Consider the following 26,967-nt stretch of genomic DNA (forward strand, 5'->3'; position numbering starts at 1 on the left):
CATGTACCAAATGAACACCAGAGAAAATAGTAAACTTCAAAATCTAGAAAAAATAGAATTACTTCAAAAGATATAAAACTGAATTCAACTATGGTATTTTTATTAGAAATGTGACTTTAAAAAATTGAGTGACCTTTCTTAATTTCTTAATTATTTTAAATTTAAAAAGGTTTCTAATATATCTGATATAACATATCTCAACTAAATAGATTAAAATAAACTGTTATACTAAATATAACAATTTAGTTTGGAATATGATCTGGTTTGGTGGCAGGAAAATTTATAAAACCATGTTTTAATGATGAATTAATTAAAATTAAATCCACTCTATCATGAAGCCGACTATCAAAATAAAGAACTACACATTATACATATTCTCATGTTAATAAATAGTTTCCTAAGAAAGTATTATCAATCTGAGGTGCAGTCCTAACAAAAAATAATTGTTGGATAGCAAGCCCAAAAATAAATTAATGCATTTACAGCCAACCGATTTTTGATAAAGGTGCTTAGTACACACAATGTGAAGAGAACTTTTTTTTGATAGGTAGAGTTATAGACAGTGAGAGAGAGAGACAGAGAGAAAGGTCTTCCTTCCGTTGGTTCACTCCCCAAATGGCCACTAAGGCCGAGACTGCGCCAACCCAAAGCCAGGAGCCAGGCGCCTCCTCCTGGTCTCCCATGAGGGTGCAGAGCCCAAGCACTTGGGCCATCCCCCACTGCCCTCCCGGGCCACAAGAGAGAGCTGGACTGGAAGAGGAGCAGCCAGGACTAGAACCCGGTGCCCATATGGGATGCCAGCACTGCAGGTGGAGGATTAACCAAGTGAGCCATGGTGCCGGCCCCAAAAAGAACAGTTTTTTTTTTTTCAATAAATGACAGGGTAAAACTGCACATCTACAAGCAGAAACATATAGATCTCTACCTCTCATTGTAATCAAAAATCAACTCAAACTAGATTAAGATTTGTGAAAGATTTAAAACTGTGAAACTACTAGAAGAAAACACAAGGTATATGCTTCATGATATTGATCTGGGCAATTGTACTTTGGATATGACACCCAGAGCACAAACTACAAAACCAAAATAGGCAAATGGGATTACATCGAATTGCACATTTTCTGTTCAGCATAGGGGATGGTGAGCAAAGTGAAAAGACACACTACAGAACGGGGAAAAATACTTGGCAACTATGCATCTGATAGGGAGCTAACATAAACAATTGTGTGAGAAATGCAAAGAGCTCAATTGCAAGCAAAAAAAAAAATCTGACCAAAAAATGGAAAAGGCTTAAAAAGACATTTTTCCAAAGAATACATACAAGTGAAAAAAAATATGTGAAGAAGTTTTCAATGTCACTCTTCATCAAACACATGCATATTAAAATCACAAGAAAGCATCTTCTCACCCCAATTTAAATGAATATTTTTACAAAGACAAACAATATGAAATAAGACGCACTGACACATAAGACAAATATCACCTGTTCCCCCTCAAGTGTGGACACTAAACAAAAGAAACTTACCACAATATCAAATGGCAATTCCTAGAGGCATGTGGAGAGGGCAGAGGAGGAAAAGATGCAGGGAAGAAGGATAATGAGTACCAGATCAGAGTCAGATTGAAAGAACAGATTTTTGGTGTTACACAGCCTGGTAAGGTGACACTACTTCACAATAACTCAGTATAGAGAGGAGCCTGAAGGATCGACAGGGTGAAAATTATTGACTACTGTGGAGCGATATGCATTGAATACCTGTGTCAAAGTGTCTCACTGTACTCCATACATAATTGAAATTAGACTTTGTATATTTTTAGAAAGTTCATGACAAGATTGCAGATAGATTTTTTTTTTTGCTTTTAAAGAATTCATTAAGGGCAGAGCCAAGATGGCGGAATAGTAAGGGCGCGCACTGATAGTCCGGGAAAATTTAGTTTAATAAAAGTAGAGTTACGGTAGCCTCAGAAAAAGGATCAGGAAAAATTGCAGAGGAAACTCTTACGGATCTAGTGGCTGTGACTTGGAGGACCTATGGGGAGAACAAGGTCGCCCACCGCGTGGAAGCCAAGCCGTGGGAACCGCAGGGTCTGCGCGCCAGTGCTGGAAGGGGAATGGATGTTACACAGACGACCAGCGGGGAGAGCAGGGACACCCAGGGCTCCGAGTCCACACCGGCGCTGTAAGGGGAGGTGAGCTCAGTAACCCAAGACATTGGCGGGGAAACAGCAGACAGAATCTAGAGGGAAGCGGGCTTGAGGCGGGAAAGTTCACCAGACTGACTACAGGAGAGAAGGAAAAAAAAAAAAGGTGGGGGTTACTGGTACAGGCGAGTTTGTCTCCGCCAACCTTGCAAAGACGAGCAAGAGACAGAGCAGGCCCCACTTGGGATATACATAACAAAAGGGTAGAGCAGAGGAACTGAGGCACTACAATTCAGTAGCCTAGGCAACCCAGTGGGAGTCCGCAGGAGAAACAGAGCCTACACAGACTCTTTGGGTAGAAGCCAGAGATCGGAAGCTAAATACCATCAATTCTGATCAGCCATGCAGTATTACTTACCTCCTGAATAAAAAAAAATAAAATAAATAAAAACAGAGAGATTTACCACGCATAACCTGAGGGTGTCACCTTTGCACACCCGTAACGCAGAAGAACCAAGCAGAGCTCTCAGGCCACACCCATCTCAAGCCTCCAAGGCTCCGCCAACAGCAGACAGTCCACTTAACACAGACATAGTATATATATATATATATAAAAAGCTCACACTGAGGGAAGAAGAATCAACAATGCCAAGCAACAAACACAAAAATCGAGGGAACAAGATCAACGATGACACTATGACGCCTCCAAATAAACAAAACACCCCAAGCCAAGATTATGAAGACGATGAGGTAGAAGAAATGCAAGATACGGATTTCAAAAAGTATATGATAAGAACATTTAGAAGTTTTCAAAAGCAAATCCTTGAACTACAGAAATCCTTCCTGGACAGGATTGAAAATCTCACTCATGAAAATGAAATTTTAAGGAAGAATCAAAATGAAACGCAGAAACTAGTAGAACAGGAAAGTGTGATAGTGAAGAGAAATCAAAATGAAATGAAGAGCTCAATAGATCAAATGACAAACACATTAGAAAGTCTAAAACACAGAGTCAGTGAAACAGAAGAGAAAATATCGGACTTAGAAGATAGAGAACAGGAAAACATACAGTCAAACCAAAGAAAAGAAGAGGAAATTAGAAATCTAAAAAATATTGTTGGGAATCTACAGGATACTATTAAAAAAACCAACATTCAAGTTCAAGGAATTCCTGAAGGCATGGAGAGAGAGAAAGGATTAGAAGGCCTTTTTAGTGAGATACTAGCAGAGAACTTTCCAGGTTGGAGAAAGACACAGACATCCTAGTACAGGAAGCTCATAGAACCCCTAGTAAACATGACCAAAAGAGATCCTCACCACGACACGTTGTAATTAAACTCTCCACAGTGAAACATAAAGAAAAGATCCTAAAATGTGCAAGAGAGAAATGTCAGATTACTCTCAGAGGATGTCCAATTAGACTCAGAGCAGACTTCTCATCAGAAACACTACAGGCTAGGAGGGAATGGCGAGACATAGCACAGGTGCTAAGAGAGAAAAATTGCCAGCCCAGAATATTATATCCTGCTAAGCTCTCATTTGTGAATGAAGGTGAAATAAAGACCTTTCATAGCAAACAGAAATTGAAAGACTTTGCGGCCACTCGTCCGGCCCTGCAAAAGATACTTAAAGATGTGCTACACTCAGAAACAGAAACACGGCCATCAATATAAAAGAAGGTAAAGGAAGAAAACCTACCAGTAAAAGAGCATGGGAAGCTCAAAGCATATACTAGAAAATATCTCCGGGAAAATGGCAGGGCAAAGTCACTATGTATCAATAGTCACATTAAACATGAATGGCCTGAACTGTCCAGTTAAAAGATTGGCTCAAAGAACACAACCCAACTATTTGTTGCCTACAAGAAACACATCTCTCTAACAAAGATGCATGCAGACTGAAAATGAAAGGTTGGAAAAAGATATTCCATGCCAACAGAAACAAAAAAAAGCAAGTGTAGCCACCTTAATATCAGACAAAATAGACTTTAATACAAAAACTGTTAAGAGAGACAAAGAGGGGCACTATATAACGATTAAGGGATCAATTCAACAGGAAGATGTAACTATTATAAATGTATATGCACCTAATTACAGGGCACCGGTCTATTTAAAAGATATGTTAAGGGACTTAAAGGGAGACTTAGATTCCAATACAATAGTACTGGGGTACTTCAATACTCCACTCTCAGAAATAGACAGATCATCCGGACAGAAGATCAACAAGGAAACAGCAGATTTAATTGACACTATAGCCCAAATGGATCTAACAAATATCTACAGAACTTTCAATCCTACATCTAAAGACTTCACATTCTTCTCAGCAGTGCATGGAACCTTCTCTAGGATTGATCACATACTAGGTCATAAAGCAAGTCTCAGCAAATTTAAAAGAATTAGAATCATACCATGCAGCTTCTCAGACCACAGCGGAATGAAGCTGGAAATTAGCAACTCAGGAAACACTAGAAAGTATGCAAACACATGGAGACTGAACAACATGCTCCTGAATGAACACTGGGTCATTCAAGAAATCAAAAGAGAAATCAAAAACTTTCTAGAAGTAAATGAGGATCACAACACAACATATCAAAACTTATGGGATACGGCAAAAGCAGTATTGAGAGGCAAATTTATAGCAATAGGTGCCTATATCAAGAAATTGGAAAGGTACCTAATAAATGAGCTTTCAGCGCATCTCAAGAATCTAGAAAATCTGCAGCAAAACAGACCCAAATCTAGTAAGGTAAGAGAAATAATCAAAATCAGAGAAGAAATCAGCAGGATTGAATCCAAAAAAACATGACAAAAAATCAGCCAAGCGAAGAGCTGGTTTTTTGAAAAAATAAACAAAATTGACACCGCATTGGTCCAACAAACTAAAAAAAAGAAAAGACCCAAATCAATAAAATCAGAGATGAAAAAGGAAACATAACAACAGACACCACAGAAATAAAAAGAATCATCAGAAATTACTACAAGGACTTATATGCCAGCAAACAGGAAAATCTATCAAAAATGGATAGATTCCTGGACACATGCAATCTACCAAAATTGAACCATGAAGACATAGAAAAACTAAATAGACCCATAACTGAAACAGAAATTGAAACAGTAATAAAGGCCCTCCCAACAAAGAAAAGCCCAGGACCAGATGGATTCAATGCTGAATTCTACCAGACATTTAAAGAACTAATCCCATTTCTTCTCCAACTATTCAGAACAATCGAAAAAGAGGGAATCCTCCCAAATTCTTTCTATGAAGCCAGCATCACCTTAATTCCTAAGCCGGAAAAAGATGCAGCACTGAAAGAGAATTACAGACCAATATCCCTGATGAACATAGACGCAAAAATCCTCAATAAAATTCTGGCCAATAGAATGCAACAACACATCAGAAAGATCATCCACCCAGACCAAGTGGGATTTATCCCTGGTATGCAGGGATGGTTTAATGTGCGCAAGACAATCAATGTGATACACCACATTAACAGACTGCAGAAGAAAAACCATATGATTATCTCAATAGATGCCGAGAAAGCATTCGATAAAATTCAACACCCTTTCATGATGAAAACTCTAAGCAAATTGGGTATAGAAGGAACATTCCTCAATATAATCAAAGCAGTTTATGAAAAACCCACGGCCAGCATCCTATTGAATGGGAAAAAGTTGGAAGCATTTCCACTGAGAATTGGCACCAGACAGGGATGCCCACTCTCACCACTGCTATTTAACGTACCTCTGGAAGTTTTGGCCAGTGCTATTAGGCAAGAAAAAGAAATTAAATGAATACAAATTGAGAAGGAAGAAGTCAAACTATCCCTCTTTGCAGACGATATGATTCTTTACTTAGAGGATCCAAAGAACTCTACTAAGAGACTATTGGAACTCATAGAGGAGTTTGGCAAAGTGGCAGGATATAAAATCAATGCACAAAAATCAACAGCCTTTGTATACACAGGCAATGCCATGGCTGAGAAAGAACTGCTAAGATCAATCCCATTCACAATAGCTACAAAAACAATCTAATACCTTGGAATAAACTTAACCAAGGACGTCAAAGATCTCTACAATGAGAATTACAAAATCTTAAAGAAATAGAAGAGGATACCAAAAAATGGAAAAATCTTCCATGCTCATGGATTGGAAGAATCAACGTCATCAAAATGTCCATTCTCCCAAAAGAAATTTATAGATTCAATGCAATCCCAATCAAGATACCAAAGACATTCTTCTCAGACCTGGAAAAAATGATGCTGAAATTCATATGGAGGCACAAGAGATCTCAGACAGCTAAAGCAATCTTGTACAACAAAAACAAAGCCAGAGGCAGCACAATACCAAATTTCAGGTCATATTATAGGGCAGTTGTAATCAAAACAGCATGGTACTGGTACAGAAACAGATGGATAGACCAATGGAACAGAATTGAAACACCAGAAATCAACCCAAACATCTGCAGCCAACTTATATTTGATCAAGGATCTAAAACCAATTCCTGGAGCAAGGACAGTCTATTCAATAAATGGTGCTGGGAAAACTGGATTTCCATGTGCAGAAGCATGAAGCAAGACCCCTACCTTACACCTTACACAAAAATTCAATCAACATGGATTAAAGACCTAAATCTATGACCCGACACCATCAAGTTACTAGAGAACATTGGAGAAACCCTTCAAGATATTGGCACAGGCAAAGAGTTTCTGGAAAAGACCCGGGAGGCACAGGCAGTCAAAGCCAAAATCAACTATTGGGATTGCATCAAATTGAGAAGTTTCTGTACTGTAAAAGAAACAGGAGAGTGAAGAGACAACCGACAGAATCGGAAAAAATATTTGCAAACTATGCAACAGATAAAGGGTTGATAACCAGAATCTACAAAGAGATCAAGAAACTCTACAAAAACAAAACACACCACCCACTTAAGAGATGGGCCAAGGAACTCAATAGACATTTTTCAAAAGAGGAAATCCAAATGGCCAACAGGCACATGAAAAAATGTTGAAGATCACTAGTAATCAGGGAAATGCAAATCAAAACCACAATGAGGTTTCACCTCACCCCGGTTAGAATGGCTCACATGTAGAAATCTACCAACAACAGATGCTGGTGAGGATGTGGGAGAAAAGGGACACTAACCCATTGTTGGTGGGAATGCAAACTGGTCAAGCCACTATGGAAGTCAGTCTGGAGATTCCTCAGAAATCTGACGATAACCCTACCATTCGACCCAGCCATCCCACTCCTTGGGATTTACCCAAAGGAATTTAAATTGGCAAACAAAAAAGCGGTCTGCACCCTAATGTTTATTGCAGCACAATTCACAATAGCCAAGACCTGGAACCAACCTAAATGCCCATCAACGGTAGACTGGATAAAGAAATTATGGGATATGTACTCTTTAGAATACTATACCGCAGTAAAAAAAAAAAAAAAAAAAAAAAAAAAAAAAAAAAAAAAAACAATGAAATCCGGTCCTTTGCAACAAAATGGAGGAATCTGGAACACATCATGCTGAGTGAACTAAGCCAATCCCAAAGGGACAAATATCATATGTTCTCCCTGATCGGTGACAACTGACTAAACACCAAAAAGGAAACCTGTTGAAGTGAAATGGACACTATGAGAAATGGTGACTTGATCAGCATAGCCCTGTTAATGAACAACTTAATATGTTATCCCTCTTAGTAGTTTTTTTTTCTGTTCTACTTAATATGACTGGTTTAATTCTGTAATTATCACACAGTTATTCTTAAGTGTTGAAATTTAACTGAAATGTGATCCCTTTTAAATATAAGAGTAGGAATAAGAGAGGGAAGAGATGTACAATTTGGGACATGCTCAAGCTGACTTGCCCCAAATGGTAGAGTTAGAAACATACCAGAGGATTCCAATTCAATCCCATCAAGGTGGCATGTACCAATGCCATCTCACTAGTCCAAGTGATCAATTTCAGTTCACAATTGATCATAATGAAAGGACTAAGAGTCAAAGGGATCACATAAACAAGTCAAGTGCCTGCTAATATTAACTGATGGAATAAATAAAGGGGAGAGTGATCCAACATGGGAAGCGAGATACACAGCAGACTCATAGAATGGCGGATGTCCTAAACAGCACTCTGGCCTCAGAATCAGCCCTAAAGGCATTCCGATCTGGCTGAAAAGCCCATGAGAGTATTTCAGGCATGGAAAGCCAAGACACTCTGGCAAAAAAAAAAAAAGAAAAGAAAAGAAAAATAAAAACCTAAATGAAAGATCTCTGTGAGTGAGATCCCAGTGGAAAGAACAGGTCTTCAAAGAAGGAGGTACCTTTCTCTGAAGGGAGGAGAGAACTTCTACTTTGACTATGACCTTTTCTAAATAAGATAAGAGTCAGTGAACTCAAAAGGCTTCCATAGCCTTGGAAACTCATGACTGGAGCATAGGGAGATTACTGATGCCATAAACAGGAGTGTCAATTTGTAAAGTCAACAACAGGAGTCACTGTGCACTTACTGCTCATGTAGGATCTCTGTCCGTAATGTGCTGTACATTGAGATTTAATGCTATAACTAGTACTCAAACAGTATTTTTCGCTTTGTGTTTCTTGTAGGTGTAAACTGTTGAAATCTTTACTTTATTCATACTGAACTGATCTTCTGTATATAAAGAAAATTGGAAATGAATCTTGGTATGAATGGAAAGGGAAAGAGAGTGGGAAAGGGGAGGGTTGCGGGTGGGAGGGAAGTCATTGGGTGGGGGAGCCAATGCAATCTATAAGCTTTACTTTGGAAATCTATATTCATTAAATAAAAGTTTTTTAAAAATGAAACAATGGAAAAAAAGAATTCATTAAAACATTAGATCCTCAGGGTCACAGTAAATGCATGATAATTACTGCAACACAGTTCTCAATTCTCATGCTAATTTCATAGAAATAAAAAGATATCAGATTCCATGTTATTCATAGATACAATCCTCAGAATATAATGTAATAGTTTATTTTGAAGTTGTTTTGAAATCCAATTTTTCCATAATTTTTGTTTTCCACAAGATTGTTGAATATTGCATATACATATATAGATAGATAGATAGATTTAAAAATTTTGTAACAGAAGACATTTATCTTTTCATTCAGTTTTCTCAAGAATTTTTGAAGGATCCTCATGGATAAAGATAAAAAATTGGGGCTGGTGTTGTGGCATAGCCAGCTGTATTCTACCTGATGCACTTCTGAACCAGATCCCCAAGAAAAACAGCAGAAGTGTTTGAATCTCTGCCACTCATGTGGCGCAATCATATTAATTAGTTATACGTACAAAGAGTATATAATGTAATTATATTAAGAATATGTACAAAAATAAATGGAGACCTGAATGAAGTTCTGGCTCCTGGCTTTGGCCAACCATGGCAACCATCTGAGGATGGAACCAGTGGATGGAGGATCTCTCTCTCTCTCTCTCTCTCTCTCTCTCTCTTTCTCTGTATGAATATATATATATATATATATCCTCCTTCTGCTGTCTCTCCATTTATCTGTGTAGCTGTCTTTCAAATAAACAAATACATCTTTTAAAAAATATATACTTACCTTAATGAAAGGAATTTTATAAAGTGAATAATTATGCATTAAATCAAAAATCAGAAAAAGTATGAAAGATAACAATAATTACCAATTTTAACCCTATGAGAAATAAGAATTATCTTTTCTGCAAATAAGTGAAGAAAAAAGTGTTGGCTATTTTAAATTGATTTTTCCAATATCAAAGATATGAGAAGATGGGAAGGTAAGCTATAATTTGGATTTCTATGATTTATGAATAAATACCTGTATTCCACAAAGCCCTCCATTGTATTCATTTAATCACAATTATATTAAGAATTAGTATAAGGGCTGGTGCTGTGGCATGGCGGGTAGGGCCAGTGCCTGCAGTGCCAGCACCCCATATGGGTGCTGGTTCGAGACCTGGCTGCTCCACTTCTGACCCAGCTCTCTGCTGTGGCCTGGGAAAGCAGTGGAGAATTGTCCAAGTGCTTAGGTCTCTGCACCCACATGGAAGACTAGGAGGCTGCTCCTGGCTTCTGGTTTCAGATAAGCATAGCTCTGGCCATCGCAGCCATCTGGGGAGTGAACCAGTGGATGGAAGACCTCTCTCTCATCTCTCTCTCTTTCTCTTTCTCTCTCAATTAAATAATTAAAAGTAAAATCCATTGAACTCCCAGTATGATGAACTCACAGACACATACAAAGACTCATTATAAAAAAATTTTAAAAATAAGTATAAAAGTGACTGGAAATATAAGTATTTAACTATTGAAATGTCTAATGTTTAGTAGATGGTACCCTCAGAGACCAAGCTACATTATGTAACTTGTTCTATTTTTTATACATGTACTGCCTCCAGTGCAGTGTAATAATAATACAGCAGCAAAATGTTGCTCCAGGCTCTCCCTATAATGGTTACATGTAAAGCATCAATACTATTCAGGGTCAACTAAATAAGGAACCTGTCCTTATTATTCTCTATGATAATAATTCAAGTGTTACATTTATTTCTATGAGTATCATTGAAAATCCATGTTTTATATTATACCTATTATGTAGCCTTTTTCTCCGCAGAGGTTACACATCAAAACTGATTCATCTTTCCTGAAATGATCTGATATAAATTCCTGTATTCCTCTGTATCTCATATCCATTTACAGAGTTAATATAAATTCCTGTATTCCCCTGTATCTCATATCCATTTACAGAGTTAACATCTTAATAGGTTGCCTTCAATATATGAACTGACTTTAGAGGGTTTCCGTGTGTTTGATTACTGTGTTGTAAATCACAGTGACAATTTAGTGCACTTGCACTACTGTGTTTCCCTGAGGAGCTTGTTGGACAATTTTATGTAAGTAAATCTACCTGAATGAGAAAATGATCTAAAGTTAAAAATTATACATGTGTGGAGGGTTTGAGTGTTCTTGGGCTTTTTTTCTTACCTTGATCTAAATACTTCTTTAGAGGATGCTTTCCTTTTAATAAGGTATATAACTGTAAGCAATAATTCATCTAAACCAGTTAAAATATAGAAACGTGCTGCCCATCCCATGCTCTTCTACTTAGCAGTTACTAATCTCTGTGAAAGCTTTGTAGCATACGAAGATCACTGGATCCCCCAGAGATGCATTTCTGTCTCCATTTCACTAGGTTGTGGTTTGCATTCATCCCACCACCTCGTGTCCAGATACAGGAACTGAGGTTTCACTGCATCTACTGTTTTCCTGCCATCCATCTTGAACACAATCTCTTTGTTTCCTCTTCTAGAACATCTTTTCTTTATGGTTCTACCTCTCCACATCTTCAGTGGTCCTTAGTGACAAGGAAGATGCTAAATACCATAACCTTCAATTGAAGGCACTAAAAAGAGCATCTTCCCAGCCTGCCTTACCTTCCAGTATTTTTTCCTATTCATAAAACGCACTTCTATGAATCTATGCTACTTTATACATAAAAATTTCATTGCCGTTTCCACTACTATTCTTTACCACACCATTACCCCTTAATGTAAAACTACCTTGTTTCCACATTTCCCCCTCTCTATATTCTACCTTACTCTTCCAGCTGCACTTAGCTTAAACCTTGCTTATTCCAAAGTCCATTTTGAACACTAGAGGCAAAAAGTGTAATATTGTTTCTTCCCCAAATGCCTGTGTAATTCAATATCTGTCTACACTTATGAATGTATTATTCACTAGTCCAAAGAACTGTGAAAGGCACTGCCTATGTTTAATTTCTAGATTGACTTTAGAGTCCCATTTTATAACTCTGGTTCTCAGAAAGATGATTTCCTGATTTGAATATATACTTGATGAATGAAGCTGGCATTTCTCTAACAAGAACAGTCAGAAGCAAAGGGGAACACACTCAAAAGAAAGAATTGGTTGATGGTAGTAAGGATGCTTAGCGTTCCTTCTCAGTGGAGTCTTCTTGTTTCTTTACTTAGTGGTATTATGGGTCATCGTTTATTGAGCAGAGAAAATGTTTGACCTTGCACACAACTCAGCAGATAAGCATGGCTTCTGCTCAGTAATCTTTAAATAGACATAATATAAATAACTCCAAAAATAATGTGAACTACATGTACCTAAGTGATGCCCTTACTGTTAACTCTTTCATTTCCATTCTTTCCTTTATTTTTAAAGCTTTTATTTTATTTTCCTGTGACTGGGTAGGAAAGGCCTGATGTTCTTTGTATGCCCACCTGAAGAAAATCCACAGTGAATTGTGATCCCCAGGGTGACATATTAGGATGCAGGGCTAGGAGAGACTATCAAGGGGTCATTAAATCGTGGTGTGTGGATTACATCATTTGTGGACTAGTGGATTAAGGAGCTAATGTGTTATTGTAAGAGAGGTTCTGTTACATAGTTAGTTTGGCTCTGTCTCCTGTGCATCCCCCCCTTGTCAGAGGTGATGCCCAAGTCAGGCTCTGTAGACAGGTGACACCAGCAGGAAGGCTGTCACCAGATGGAGAGCTTTGACCTTGGTCTTCCTAGCCACCCGCCAAAGGTCAAAGTAAACTTTTCCTTCTGTAGGGATTATTCAGTTTGCAGTAGGCAGTTGAAGTGACAAAAAGCAAAGTAAGACAATGGAATAGTACTGAGTCATAAAAAGGATGAAATCTTGTAAAATACATGCAGTTGGAAGTAATAATTCTAAGTGAAATAAGATGAGCACAGAAAGACAAATTCCCCATGGTCTGGCTCATATGTGGAGTCTAAAAAATAGGTATTTTCACAGAGGTTAAAAGTGCAGTGATGAATTGAGGAGCAAGGGATGAGGAAAGGTTGATGGATGGGTACCAGGCTATATCTAGGTAGGAGTAAGCAGTGCTGGGATGCTACTGTACCGTGAGGGGAGGGTAAATAATGTTAATGTACAATATATTTCTGTACAAAAGTAACTACAAGATAGGATTTTTGAATATGTTCAGTATAAAGAATATGTTCAGTATAAAGAAATGCTAAATGCTTGAGAGAATAAAGATATTTACACCGATTGTTTGTTAAACAACATATACATGTAATGAAACATCACATAGTTCCCAAAAATACATATAATTTTTATGTCGGTGAATTTTTTAAAAAGTTTATATGCAAACACAAACGAAGATGAAGTCATTGATAGATATTTCGTCATCTTTTACATCACTGTCTGTCCAAATAATTTCTTCCGCTTTTCATGCAGCCCTGATCTTTTCCAGTTACTTTGGAAAATGTTGTTTCTGCTCCCACTTAAAGACCAGCCCACTCTTCTCGCCTCTGTCCTGTCACTCCTTGGAGCATTCAAGCATTGCATAAATCCTTACATACTTCAAATTCTTTTTCCATGGTTAATTCTTTGACTTTATTTGCAGACACATTTTGGAAGCTGCCATACTTGAGATTTAAGATCTACTCCACCAATCACTTATTTATTAAACCAATAGTCTTTTTTTTATTTTTTATTTTTTGACAGGCAGAGTGGACAGTGAGAGAGAGAGAGACAGAGAGAAAGGTCTTCCTTTTGCCGTTGGTTCACCCTCCAATGGCCGCTGCGGCCGGCGCACTGCGGCCGGTGCACCACGCTGGTCCAATGGCAGGAGCCAGGTGCTTCTCCTGGTCTCCCATGGGGTGCAGGGCCCAAGGACTTGGGCCATCCTCCACTGCACTCCCTGGCCACAGCAGAGAGCTGGCCTGGAAGAGGGGCAACCGGGACAGAATCTGGCGCCCCAACTGGTACTAGAATCCGGTGTGCCGGCGCCGAAAGGTGGAGGATTAGCCTAGTGAGCCGCAGCACTGGCGTAAACCAATAATCTTAAACATCCCATTATGCTGGTCTTTCTACCCAGTGTTAATGCAGTAGAAAGAAGGTCTATTATGTAGCTCTGCACATGGTTCCTTCACGCGTTCATCTCTAAATGCCCATTCCCCCACTACACTACCAACTATCACCTAAAGAATGGCTGCTCAGGATTTACTGTGAAAAGTAAAGAGTGAGGGAGAGCTTCTGTAATCCAACTTCAAGAAACAGAGGTGAAATAGCATAAGGCTTGATCTTCATAATCTTTATATGGAAAATTAGGAATACAGAGTTACGGTATGACTAGCAAGGAAATAGAGCACAAGTTTTCTGGAACTCTTACCCCCAAAAGTTACATGTTTGCATATTGTGCAAGGCTTGTACAAAAGCAATGACAGACATCCAGGGATGTGGGAATGATTATCCTTTCTGTTTTAGAGTTTTATGTAGTGAAGTGAGCAGAATTCAGCAACGTTATTTCAGAAAAGGGAACGCAGTCTACGGAGACTGGAGAAGGTCATGGAACAGGCATGAGCACCCTCATTTAAAGCTTAAGTTTCATGAAATCAGACTCTCCCATGTGAAGCACTAAAGCACCTGAAAGTAACCTCTGGGTGCTCATTTCAGTGTCTATTCAGATAACTTACCCTGTTAAACTCTTATAACTGAGCATTTTCCAAATGTGGTTGCTTAATTTACACCCCATGGTCAATTCTATAATCTATAAACACGTAATAAAATGAATAGAGCCTAAAGTGTTTGTTTCATGTAGCATGTTAAGTAAACAATATCCTCACTAACATAAACTTTTGCTTAGGTGTACAAATCATTTACTTTCTTCTGATTAAACAATAAGTTTTCCTGAATTTTTTTTTTTCTTATTCACCTTCAAATTCTTGTAGGATTTTGTTGTTGTTGTTGTTAATCACTGTTGTTCATGTAGGTTTCTAAATTATTTTTCTATTCAGTTTCAGAGTGATTTCACCTCACTTTTTAATATATTTTTCTTTAATCATCTCATTTGCTTTTTTTCTAATTCTAAGTTAACAAAGATGTAGCAAGCATTAAATAGAAAAGATAAGTGAATGCCTAATTTATGAATATATATAATTATATGTAATAAAATTTTATTTGTAATGCATTTCAAGTGTTTCATATATACAGATTTAGGGGCATAGTTACACTTCCTACCCTACCCTCCCTCCTGGCCAAACTCAAACCCTTCTTCCTCTTCGCTCTCCCATTCACACTCTCAATTTTTACAAAGATCTATTCTCAGTTTATTTATTACTTGTAAGGTTAAACCTAAACTAAGTAATGAGAACAACAAATAGTATGAAGAAAAAAACACTATTCCTCAACAGAAAAGATAAGGGGTCTGTCGTTTATATAATTGAAAATGTCATTAAATATATTAAATAATATTCTAAATAGCTCTTTAGTATTGAGGTCTCAAAATTTCTGTACTGCTCACAACAGAATAAAGTGGTGTGACTATTTAGAATATTCCTCTTTAGAAACTAATCATGATCTGTATGTTTCTTAATTCATAAAGCAGAGAGAAAAGAACAATACAGAAAGACAAAGCACCCATCTGTTAGCTCACTCCTTGAATGCCTGCAACAACTGAGACAGAAAGGAGGAGTTAGCAATCTGGGTCTCCCACAGGGATGACAAGGGCCCAAATAATTGAGCCACCACCTGTTGTCATCCAGGGTTGCACTGGCAGGTTGCAAGAATTGGGAGTCAGTTCCAAGTATCGAACCCAGGTACTCTGATGTGGGACATAGATGGCCTAATATGCATTTTAACCACTTGGCCAAATATCTTCCCTTCTGTATTTTGAAAGCACTCTGGGGGCCAGTGCCATGGCTCGCTTGGTTAATCCTCTACCTGTGGCACTGGCATCCACTATGGGTGCCAGGTTCTAGTCCCTGTTGCTCCTCTTCCAGTCCAGCTTTCTGCTGTGGCCTGGGAAGGCAGTGGAGGATGGCCAAGTGCTTGGGCCCTGCACCTGCATGGGAGACCAGGAGGAAGCACCTGGCTCCTGGCTTTGGATCAGTGCAGTGCCGGCTGTGGTGGCCATTTGGGGGGGTGAACCAATGGAAAGAATATCTTTCTGTCTCTCTCTCTCACTGTCTAATTTCCACCTGTCAAATAAAAAAAAACTTTGAAAGGGATTCCAAAATTGATTTAAACTTTAGGACCATTTCCTTAAGAGAGAGAAGGCTTACAATGTTTTCTAAAACTACCTTTATGGAATCTTGATGTCTTTATTGCATTTACTACTTTATGAATGATATAAATGTATATGAATATTTCTGTTTAATATTGTACCAGTTTTAGCTAAGATCACCATGACAACCAGAGAAGAGACAAAGAGTAAATGGCAAGTGTATTCCTTACATTGTGTGGTCAAGTCTAGTTCTCATTAATTCACTGGGAAAAGTTTCTCTATTTCTGTTTTCTTTCAGTTCCAAGAGAGACAGGTGAAAATGCATATTTTAGTAGAGGTTGGTTGATTGTGAAATAGTTTCCATAGATCGGAATTTGATTTCTGATGTGGGCAATTCAATGAATCATTTATTATAGCATGCACAGGTGTTCATTGGGAAAGCATCATAGTCTACTGGAAAGAACAGTTATTCTCTCCAGATCATTCAAGTGCAAAATTGTATTAGGGACAGTGATAAAGGATTAAATGACCATCAGAGCTATCTTTATGCCTTATGTTATAAGCAATAGATATGACCCTTGTAATCCCCATAATGTCCTACAATAATGTAGAGTCCTTTTAAAGATAACCAATGATGCTCAGCATATCCAGAGTGTGCCACACACCTGGGGAATTTCACACTAGGCTCTCAATACTATACGGTTGTATGTTCATTTTAATTATACTTGTAATTCTTATTTTCCTTGTCTGGAGAGGCAAAGAAGAGATACAAAGGCAGATGCTCCCCAGCTTCCCACAACATCTGAGGCTGGGCCATGCTGAAGCAAGAACACAACTAAGAATGAGTTTCCTGCCTGGGAAACTGGTACCCAACTGCTTCAGTCATCACCTTCTGCCTACCAGGGTGTGCAGCAGCATCTGAAGCACAAGCATCATCATAAGTGTTGCACCAGGGGTGCCCTCAAATTCCCCCTTCTCCCAATCATCATGCTCGTCGCAGCTCTGAAACTGCTGTTCTAAAAACTCCTCTGCATGGGTGGGCATTTAGCAGAGGGGTTAACACACCATGTGGGGTGCCTCAGTTGCATATAAGACTGTGGGTTCATCACCTGGATCCCCTTCCAAGCCTAGCTTCCTACAATGCTCAGCCTGGGAAGCAACACATACTAGATTAAGTACTTGGGTCTCTTACACTCATGTAGGACACTCAGATTTGGTTCCAGGCTCCTGACTTCAGCCTTGCCCAGCTTCCATAACTGTAGATACATGAGGAATGAACCAGTGGATGGTAGATTCTTTATCTCTCCTCTCTTTCCACATTTTAAAAGTAAACAAATAAATAATAGACACCACTTTACAATTCAAGTCTGCTTCCCATGTCTCTAATCCTATAGATCTATCTTTCCTCTGAATATAAATTAATTTCACTTACTTTAGTCTTATACACCATATAAATAACTAAAATAAGTGATATAAAGTGATATATTTTATACACAAATGTATAAATCTGTATAGTCTTACTTAGATGTTAGTTTCATGTTTATTGAAAAAGCAATAAAATCCCCATTTATATACTAATCATTCTATCTCTTCTTCATAAAAGAATTTCAAATAAAATTTTATGTTTAAATATTTCCTCTTCTTTCCTTATGTTGAATAACACTTTGCAGATAATAGTCCAATTCCACCAGTCCATTGGAAGGATTCTCTTTCAATTCAAACATTATGATGTTAAATGAAATAGGAATGTCCACAACTTAATCTGTTTGACTCTCTTCAACATGTCAAAAATCCAACAAATCTCTTCTACAGAGTGTATGACCCTTCTTTCTTTTGTGATTTTCTTTTCTTACTTACTACTCATCTTTGTTCCTCTTATATTTCCTTTTTAAATATTATTACAATTCATACTTCTGTCCTTGGTTTCCTGCTTTCTTGATACACAAGAACACTTTAAGAACTCCATGTGTTTGATTGAGTTTATTATCACCTGGCTAAGTTGTGTATAAAAAGTAGTAATTTCCTATATTCTTGCCTCTAACCTGATAACAGTATTGCATAACATCCAGATATATTTTGAAATTGTTAATAAGTGCTTGCAATTAGATACCTGAGTCTCCATATAGGTGTGCATTAGTAGAATTAGATAGTAAGGAGAAGTAGCCAGCAAAAAAATCTGTTTGACTGGACAACATTATGAGAGAATTACTGGGGCCAGCAATGTGGTGTCTTGGGTAAAGCCAGCACCTGTGATATCAGCATCCCATAAGGGCACTGGTTTGAGTCCTGGTTCCTCCACTTCTAATCCAGCTCACTACTAGTATACCTGGAAAAGCAGAAGAAGATGGCCCCACGTACTGAGGTCCCTGCACCCACAAGGGAGACTCAAATGAAGCTTGTCATTGTGGCTATTTGGGCAGTGAAGATTTCTCTCTCTCTCTCTCTCTCTCTCTCTCTCTCTCTCTCTCGCTGTAACTCCACCTTTCAAATAAATCAATAAATAAATCTTAAAGAGACAGTGATTATTTAGGATATGAGATGTGAAGTGGCATGGTAACTATGTTGTATGTGTGTGCATATGCACAAGGATTCTTTACAAAACTCATGGAATGTGCAATGGAAAGGTTTATTATGTGCAAAAACTTTAGAAATCCACATATTTTAGAATATTAGGTATTTTCCATGAACTTCTAGGAGACCCTTCATATATGTATGTGTCTATACACTTTCCCTTATAGAAAGAATGTTTTATGGAAAGACACCAACATACCTACTAAATTACAGACCACACTATGTGAAATATATGATGAGGACTACATAATAGAAGAAAAAAAAAAGAAGTATTTCTTACTCTAGGGGACTGGGATAGGATTACATTTTCAGTATTTAACTTATTTACATGGAACTTAGCCCTCTCAAGAAGTGACTTTCTACAGAAGGTATTGATTATATTTAAATCTACACTATGCTAAAATTGAATAGATGACACAGACTAACATTTAAGAAATATATTTATAAATATTAATTTTGCTAGCTTAATAGATTATACAATAAAAAAGAAGGTGATTTTAGATATATCTGTTAATGAACTGTACTGGTCCTTCTATTATAACTTTAGCACTACCAACATTCTTGTCTATGTCCATTACCTCTGTTATAATCATGGCTGTGTCGTGGACATTACAGTCATAGAGTTATATTCAACTTCTTCTTTCTAGTCGCCCATCACTTTAACACATTACTTTGGGCATATTATGTACCATTTTTTAAATTTAAAGTGCCTTCAATTAAGATTGTTCAATTCAGACTTATGATGCCAATGGTTATAGTGGGGCATTCAGAAGTTAAAAATTAATTACCTATACTTATCCAGCTAATTTTCTTGAGCTATCTGATTATCAAATTTTGATAAAATCACCTTCTATACACCAAGATTTCAAACTGTGATTTACGTCTACTTTGTTCAGTATTTCAACACCTTCCAATCTACAGTATACTCCATTCTCAGAATTGTTACCATGCTCAGTTACTTCACTGATAACCCTAAATTCATTTATTGTTTTTATTACCTAATTATTTGGCTTTTCCTCCCAGATTTGCAAACTATTGCTGTAGCTAATCAAGAATATGTGTATGTCTACATGGCCTCCTTCATCGAGGTGCTTTGAGACTTCAGTGTGGTCGCTGTTAGGGTTTGGAAATATTTTCACTGTTTTTCTTAATTCCTTAGTGAATGTCCAGCAATTACACTCTAAATGTATCTAGTCTCATTCCTTGGTTTCCTTGTTCCACTACTTTTAATTTGCATGGGCAATAATTTCTCAAAATTTATAAAAATTTAACAAGACTCCCCCCAAATCAGCTATGTTTATATTTTTCTCATTCCCTCTACTTTCTTTTTTTAGTTTTTTTTAAAGATTACTTTAACTCTTTTTTAAAAGATTTATTTATTTATTTGAAAGTCAGAGTTACACAGAGAGAGAAGAGGCAGAGAGAGAGAGAGGTCTTCCATCCGCTAATTCACTCTCCAATTGGCCGCAACAACTAGAGCTGTGCCAATTCGAAGCCAAGAGCCAGGAGCTTCTTCTGGGTCTCCTATGAAGACTTGGGCCACCTTCTACTGTTTTCCCAGGCCATAGAATAAAGCTGGATCGGATGTGGAGCAGCAGGGTCTCAAACCATCGCCCTTATGGGATGCTGGCACTGCAGGCCAGGGCGTTAACCCACTGTGCCGCAATGCCGGCCCCATCATTCCCTCTACTTTCAAGGAAGAGTTTTGATTTTCATTTTTTCCCCTCTATCACATGTCATTTGGTTGTGGGCTCTCAGAGGAAGGAGCCTTTGTCTTCCTCTGTGCAACAATGCACATTCTACACAATTTAATGAAAGAGTGCAGTAAGTCAGACTCCTTGTCAAAAGGGCATTTCAAGAGTCAGCACATCACCAGGAGCATTAGCAGGAAACAGTCTCCCCAGAACGGGTCTAAAGTTCACTGATGCACCAGTAAATGGGAGTACTGACATGGTAACTGCATTTTGGTTTGGAGAGGTTTGTTTGATCACCTGGTCTGCATGTAAGCAGGGAGGCCACATGGCTGTAGGCACACCCTTTACCTATATCTGACTGCAGCTGTGTTTCCTAAATCGTGGGCGAGAGAACAGGGCAGAGCCTCAGCACTGAGAGTCCTGCCACTCAGTCCTTCCCCAGTAATAACAGCGTGGGGGAGTGCTGATTCACTGTCACTGTCACCCAATTCATCCTTTCAGTTTTCTGCCGAAATTTTCTAGTTCTCGTGACTTTGAAACAGAACAAATAGCGATATTCAGTAAATCTTGATGAGATACTTGTGTGTTTATGATCACTTCTTGTCTTCTCAAAGCACTTCAGAAACAGACGAAAACCACATATATCTTTTCACCAACCAATTTCATGAAACAGATATATGTTCTAGTCCCTCTTGACAGGATAATAAATGTAATTCTCTTAAGGGAGTTTAAATGATTTCAGAAATTTAGTTCAACTCAGCAGAATAGTGGAGCTCCAAGTCATCTGCTATGTACCTCTAGAACCCCAGAGCTCTAGATTGATGAGATAACATTATGTAAGGAAGGTTGTAACTTCGGTAAAGTATCTGCACAATGTTATGAATTTCTCTAACAATTTTCTGTGCTTCTTTCCACTTTCATATATTTTTTATTTGCATTGCATTTAAGGATATTGTGCCCGATTCAAATCTACCAGCTGGAATTTTTCTTTGGTTGTAAATACCTTGCCAGAAGGACACACATTCCTACATACTTGATTTTGAAACACTTTTTACTGCAGGAATGATTGCGAAAAGACTTGTTAGAATACCGTGTTCTGAATTATGTACTAAGCATTAAATTAGTAGGAAAACTTGTATGGAAGAAAATCTCACTAAAATCAGGAAGCAGATGGTGACTTTGGGCGACAAACACACTATTGCAATGAAGACATTGTAACAGCTGATGTAAATGGGGCAGAGCCATTTACAGTCAGCTGTAATTGTAACTTGAAAGCTCTCTTGATTCTGTGCTCTGTGAATTCCTGTCATAACTTCCTGGAAAAAATTTTCCATACTAAACACACAAAGGAAGGGGATGTATGACTTTCTATGATGCTGATACTGAACATTTTAGGACTTTCTACAAGGTATACAGTTGTGTTCAGGCAGTACATGAAGATTGCCAAAATGGACACTTTTTAGTGGCGTACGCCTCTGAACCAGTGATGCGCTGAAACATAAGAGGAGACTCTTCTGCTTCCTTATAAATGGGGAATAAACGGTCAGGGCACCTCTAGACAGGCACTGCTCTCCTCAGGTCTGAAGATGAGTCCACGACCCCCATCCAGGCTTTGGAGCTACAAAAGGAGAAAGGATGTGGCCAATCATGCCTTTAAAACAATTGCACATCACCAATTCTCAGAACTCACCATAGCAGAATTTAAACAATCTGCCAGTATAGCCTGTGTATTCACTTCATAATAAAGAATAAAGAAACTGCTACATATACACAGAAAAATATTATTCAGTCACAAACATATTGCAAATCTGAGGATGAGAATTGTGGCACACAAGTTAAGCCACAGGTTGGGACATCTGTGCAGATTAGCACTTCCATTCTACCTTGCTAATAGTGAACCTGAGAAGCAGGGGATAATGGCCCAAATATTTGGGTTCCTGCCACCCATATAAGAGACCCAGATGGAGTTCCAGTGTCTTGACTTTGGCCAGCCCCAGCCCATGATGTTATGGGCATTTGAGGAGAGAAATAGAAAATAAAAGCTCACTCTCTTGCTCTCTCTCTATCTCCCTTTCTCTCTCTCCCTTTCTCTCTCCTTTCTCTGATACTCTGATTTTCAAGTAAACCAACTTTCTTTTAAAAATGGTCCAATCTTGCCATTTGTCACAACATATAAAGAGCTGTAGGTTATTATGTTAAGTGAAATAAGTCAGGTGCAGAAAGGTAAGTACTAAACCTTGTTTCTCATATGTTGATTCTGAGAAACTCAACCTCATAGAACTTGAGAGTGAAGTGACCATTTCCAAAAGCCAGGATGGGTGGAGGGAGGGAGTGGTGGGGAAAGGCTGCTTCATAAATATGAAATTAGAGTTTGCTTCTGGGTTTCAGCACCAAAAAATAAAAGAAATAAAGAAATTAGAGTTAGGTAGGAGGAGTAAGTTCATAAGTTCTTGTGTTTTACTGCATAGTAAAATACCTATAGATAGCAATGATCTACTGTAAATGTGTTTTTTAAAGCTTGAAGTAAGAATTTTGAATATTCCCACCAAAAGAAATTATAAATATTTGAGGAGATAAATATGTTTACTCTGATTTTAATATTACACAATGTAAACAGGTATTGATACATTGGTTGATATCCTACAACTTGTAGGATTTTTATGTATCAATGATAAATAAATTAAATCTGAATATGAACAATTTATTTTTATATAGGTCATCAAAAAGCATGGAATCAAACATGACATAAACACTGAAGAAGCCCAAGTTTGTAATACGCATAATATGAATATAGTAGATGGAGAAAGAGCAGAATCCTAATCATATTGCAACTAACCATTCTCAAAACTGAAGGATATGATTTTGTTAAAGTGAAGATAGCTTTCCTGCACCATCAAAGGTCAAACCTAAACATGCAGATAATGGAACATTAGTAACATTTCCTGGGAGTGATTAATAAGATAATTGGTTGCTTTCAAGACTAGTTTTTGGAATGAAATTAAAGATAAATGAGACTTTAATGTTTTGACATTTCATCCTATTGAACAATGGGTGGAATCACATGAGTTTAGATGATGCTTCCTACTAATAAAATCATCTCCATGGATCGTACTCAGGATTATACTTCATGGATTACGTAGCCTGTAACTGAAGCAAATATCACCACAGGATTAAACTTGCTTATTCAACTGGAGCAATTTCCACATTTTATCCATGATCTTTTTGAAAACCACATGGAGAAAACTAGTGCAGAAGCAACACGATGTAAAAATTCATGGCATTATTTTAAACATAAAAGATTATAAATAAAGAACAAACTGCATTAAAGAATAAAAATGTGGATCAACCCTGTATTTATTATTTTTGTTGTCTGAATCATTGACTAGAAAGAGTTTAATCATGCATGATTTAACTTTCAACAAACAATCATAACAATGAAGATTGATGGATAATCTATTAGTATTTGGCAACAATGTTTACTATGATAAAAAAAACTTTTCTTGGATCCTAAATTACCTTCTGCTAAGTCTATCTGGTCTCCTAAGTGAGTTTTTCTATCAGCAAAGATTGTTCTATGAAAACTAATTGCCCCTATTATCATGTCATTAATGATTGGGCAAACATTTATTGAAGCATATCACACATGAAACAATATTCACAACTTAAATGAGGGCTTCAACAATTAAAAGAACACCAGGTATCCTGGAAGGGCTCATTTTTTTATTTATGGACATAAATAGGCAAGCAACAGCAGGTTCAATGTGATGTGATGAGTGGTTTGATCAAAACAAATACAGAGCTAAGGAGTGGTAAGTAAGCTTGAATAGTCAAGAACTATTGCAAGATAAGTAACTCAATATGTGTCTTGACAGAGAAGTCTTTGCTGATTAAACAAATTGAAAATAGCATTCTGGGTAGGAATACTACTAAGAAAAACAAATGTTCATATATTTCCTGAATGGAGTTGAGCTCCTTTCTGTAAAGTATACAATCTGGAGAGACAAATGAGAGTAGGTCAATCAAACCAACACAGGCATTGAATGTCCTATATTTTTATTTTTTTCTAATTCTAAAAAATCAGAGTTTAGCACCTACAATGAGGTTTGATTTTTTTTCACTAGTCTATTCAGTGAGAAAGACAGAGAGAGAGAGAGAAAGAAAAGAGAGAGAGAGAGACTCCTGTCTGCTCACTGCTGGGTCAAGTTGAAACTGGAAACCAGGAAATCAGCTTTGCTCTCCCACATGGAAGAGCACTTGCCATCACCACTGACTCCCAGCATGCACATTAGTAGGAAGCAGGAGTCTTTAGGCAGTGCCAGGGTCTTAACGCTGACATTACGAAATGGGATGAGGGTGTTCCAAGTAGTGTGCTAATAATCACTGTGCCAAATGCCTGCTCTGCTTTTATGATTACTTTTACTGTAATGCTTGTTATGCTTTTAGTTCAGAAACAGGTAGTTTCTTGTGTGCTGTAACCATGAACTTGGATAACCTTTCACATTAGAGTCACCCAGGGGAGATATTTTCATTGCATATTTCCTAATTCTCTTTTAGAAACTTCGATTACCTAGGTCTGGGTTGGTGCCAGTTTCTCTATGTTTATCACAGCTAATTTTTATGCAACTTGACAGCAAATCCCTACTTGACAATTGTTGGTTTTTGATGTTTATCTGGAATGTACTGCATTATATCACATAATCGTTAAACAAATTGAGGGGTGGAGTGGTAGAGTGTTAATTAAACATGTTTGAATATATGTCTATTCTTTCTCAATATGTAACTTGATTTTGATTGGAACTGTCAGAGAGAAAAAAGGTCAAGTAGGCAATAAATATAAGAAAAAAAGCAAACTATTTTCTATTAAACAGAGAAGAGACAAGCAGTGCTTGTTGATAATTTTTAAATAAGTGTATAAATTATAAACAAAGTGTAAGTGTTTTTTTTTTTGACAGACAGAGTGGACAGTGAGAGAGAGACAGAGAGAAAGGTCTTCCTTTGCCGTTGGTTCCCCCTTCAATGGCCGCCGCGGCCGGCGCGCTGTGGCCAGCGCACCCCACTGATCCGAAGGCAGGAGCCAGGTGCTTCTCCTGGTCTCCCATGCAGGTGCAGGGCCCAAGCACTTGGGCCATCCTCCACTGCACTCCTGGGCCATAGCAGAGAACTGGCCTGGAAGAGAGGCAACCAGGACAGAATCTGGCGCCCCGACCGGGACTAGAACCCAGTGTGCCAGCGCCGCTAGGTGGAGGATTAGCCTGTTGAGCCACAGTGCCGGCAGTGTAAGTGTTATTTTTAAAGAGCCAGTAATAACAGGTTTTCACATAAAGTAGTGTCAACATGAATTCAATAGGAAACAAGAATTTTCTATGTTGTTGCATAATATTACATAGGCAAGAAAAAAGCCATGCTTCTAGAAGAACAACTTGAATGCTTTTGAATTATCTTATCTCTTACCTAAACGAAAAGAAAATGTCTAAAAATCACATAGGTTGAACATAAAGTATTTTCTTTTGGGTAACTTCTCTGGAACTTCATATATGCATCCACACATACAATTGCAAGAATTTACACCAGTTTGTGTTTTTTCTGTTACACTATTATGTATATAATTACCAGAAATTGTGAAGGAAGATTTGAAGTTCCCCATTCACTGTCTTTTTTATTAGGATCTTTTATTAGGACTTTCTTAGTCTTTTGGCTGTTTCTCTGTTGTTTCCTTAGATCGTATTTTTAAAACTCATCCCAATTTTAAAGCCATAGAACCCTCTGTGTACTTGAATGCCAACAAATTGGCAGATATGTATGTGTGAGAGGCTTTGTGTGAGAGAGAGCTGAGAAAATTACTCTTTGGTATTGCACTGGTTTGTGCATCCTAGGATATTTCTAGAATTGTAATTTATTTAAACTCTTTATTTATATTCCTCTATGTTTACTAAAATACTTTCAACTAGCCATCAAATTTAAATCATCTTGGATTTCATCTATTTTTGCATCTGAATTTTGCAAACATACTGCTAACATATTATGCTTTTCACTTATCATTCCTAGATATCCATCCCATTGAAAATAGCGTTACTTTGTTAGTATAAAGATAAAAGTAAAAGATAATAAAAAATTAGACAGTTTTCTATTCAGTGATGTATATTTGATTTTCTACTATTACTCATAAATGAAATTTTGCCTGTATATAAGATTTATTTATTGATTATTTTGATTTTTTAACTTTTATTTAATGAATATAAATTTCCAAAGTACAGCTTATGGATTACAATGGCTTCCCCACCCATAACTTCCCTCCCACCCGCAACCCTCCCCTTTCCCTTTCCCTCTCCCCTTCTATTCACATCAAGATTCACTTTCAATTCTCTTTATATACAGAAGATCAGTTTAGCATATATTAAGTAAAGATTTCAACAGTTTGCACCCACATAGAAACACAAAGTGAAAAATACTGTTTGAGTACTAGTTGTAGCATTAAATCACACTGTACCACACATTAAGGACAGAGATCCTACATGAGGAGTAAGTGCACAGTGACTCCTGTTGTTGACTTAACAAATTGACACTCCTG

The 26,967-nt window shown here is 37.6% G+C and overlaps 1 protein-coding gene and 1 long non-coding RNA gene across 11 annotated transcripts in view; one reads left to right on the forward strand and one right to left on the reverse strand.

The window, feature by feature from the left end:
- LOC138847943 (uncharacterized) lies at window positions 1-26,561 on the forward strand. Its single transcript, XR_011385816.1, has 3 exons — window positions 1-8,816; window positions 18,873-19,073; window positions 23,115-26,561. It is a non-coding gene; the product is annotated as an uncharacterized lncRNA (long non-coding RNA).
- Window positions 1-26,967, reverse strand: part of LOC127489827 (leucine-rich repeat-containing protein 37A-like) — a 63,938-nt gene that overhangs the window by 33,213 nt on the left and 3,758 nt on the right. For 2 of the 10 annotated variants that reach the window (XR_011385805.1, XR_011385800.1), the window contains exon 2: window positions 1,526-1,546. The exons of the other annotated variants lie outside the window; for them this stretch is intronic. The gene's annotated coding sequence lies outside the window, so the exon portion shown is untranslated. The remainder of the gene's footprint in view (window positions 1-1,525; window positions 1,547-26,967) is intronic. 10 annotated transcript variants of the gene reach the window in all.

Source organism: Oryctolagus cuniculus, unplaced genomic scaffold (genome assembly GCF_964237555.1).
Source record: "Oryctolagus cuniculus unplaced genomic scaffold, mOryCun1.1 SCAFFOLD_55, whole genome shotgun sequence".
Lineage (NCBI taxonomy): Eukaryota > Metazoa > Chordata > Mammalia > Lagomorpha > Leporidae > Oryctolagus > Oryctolagus cuniculus.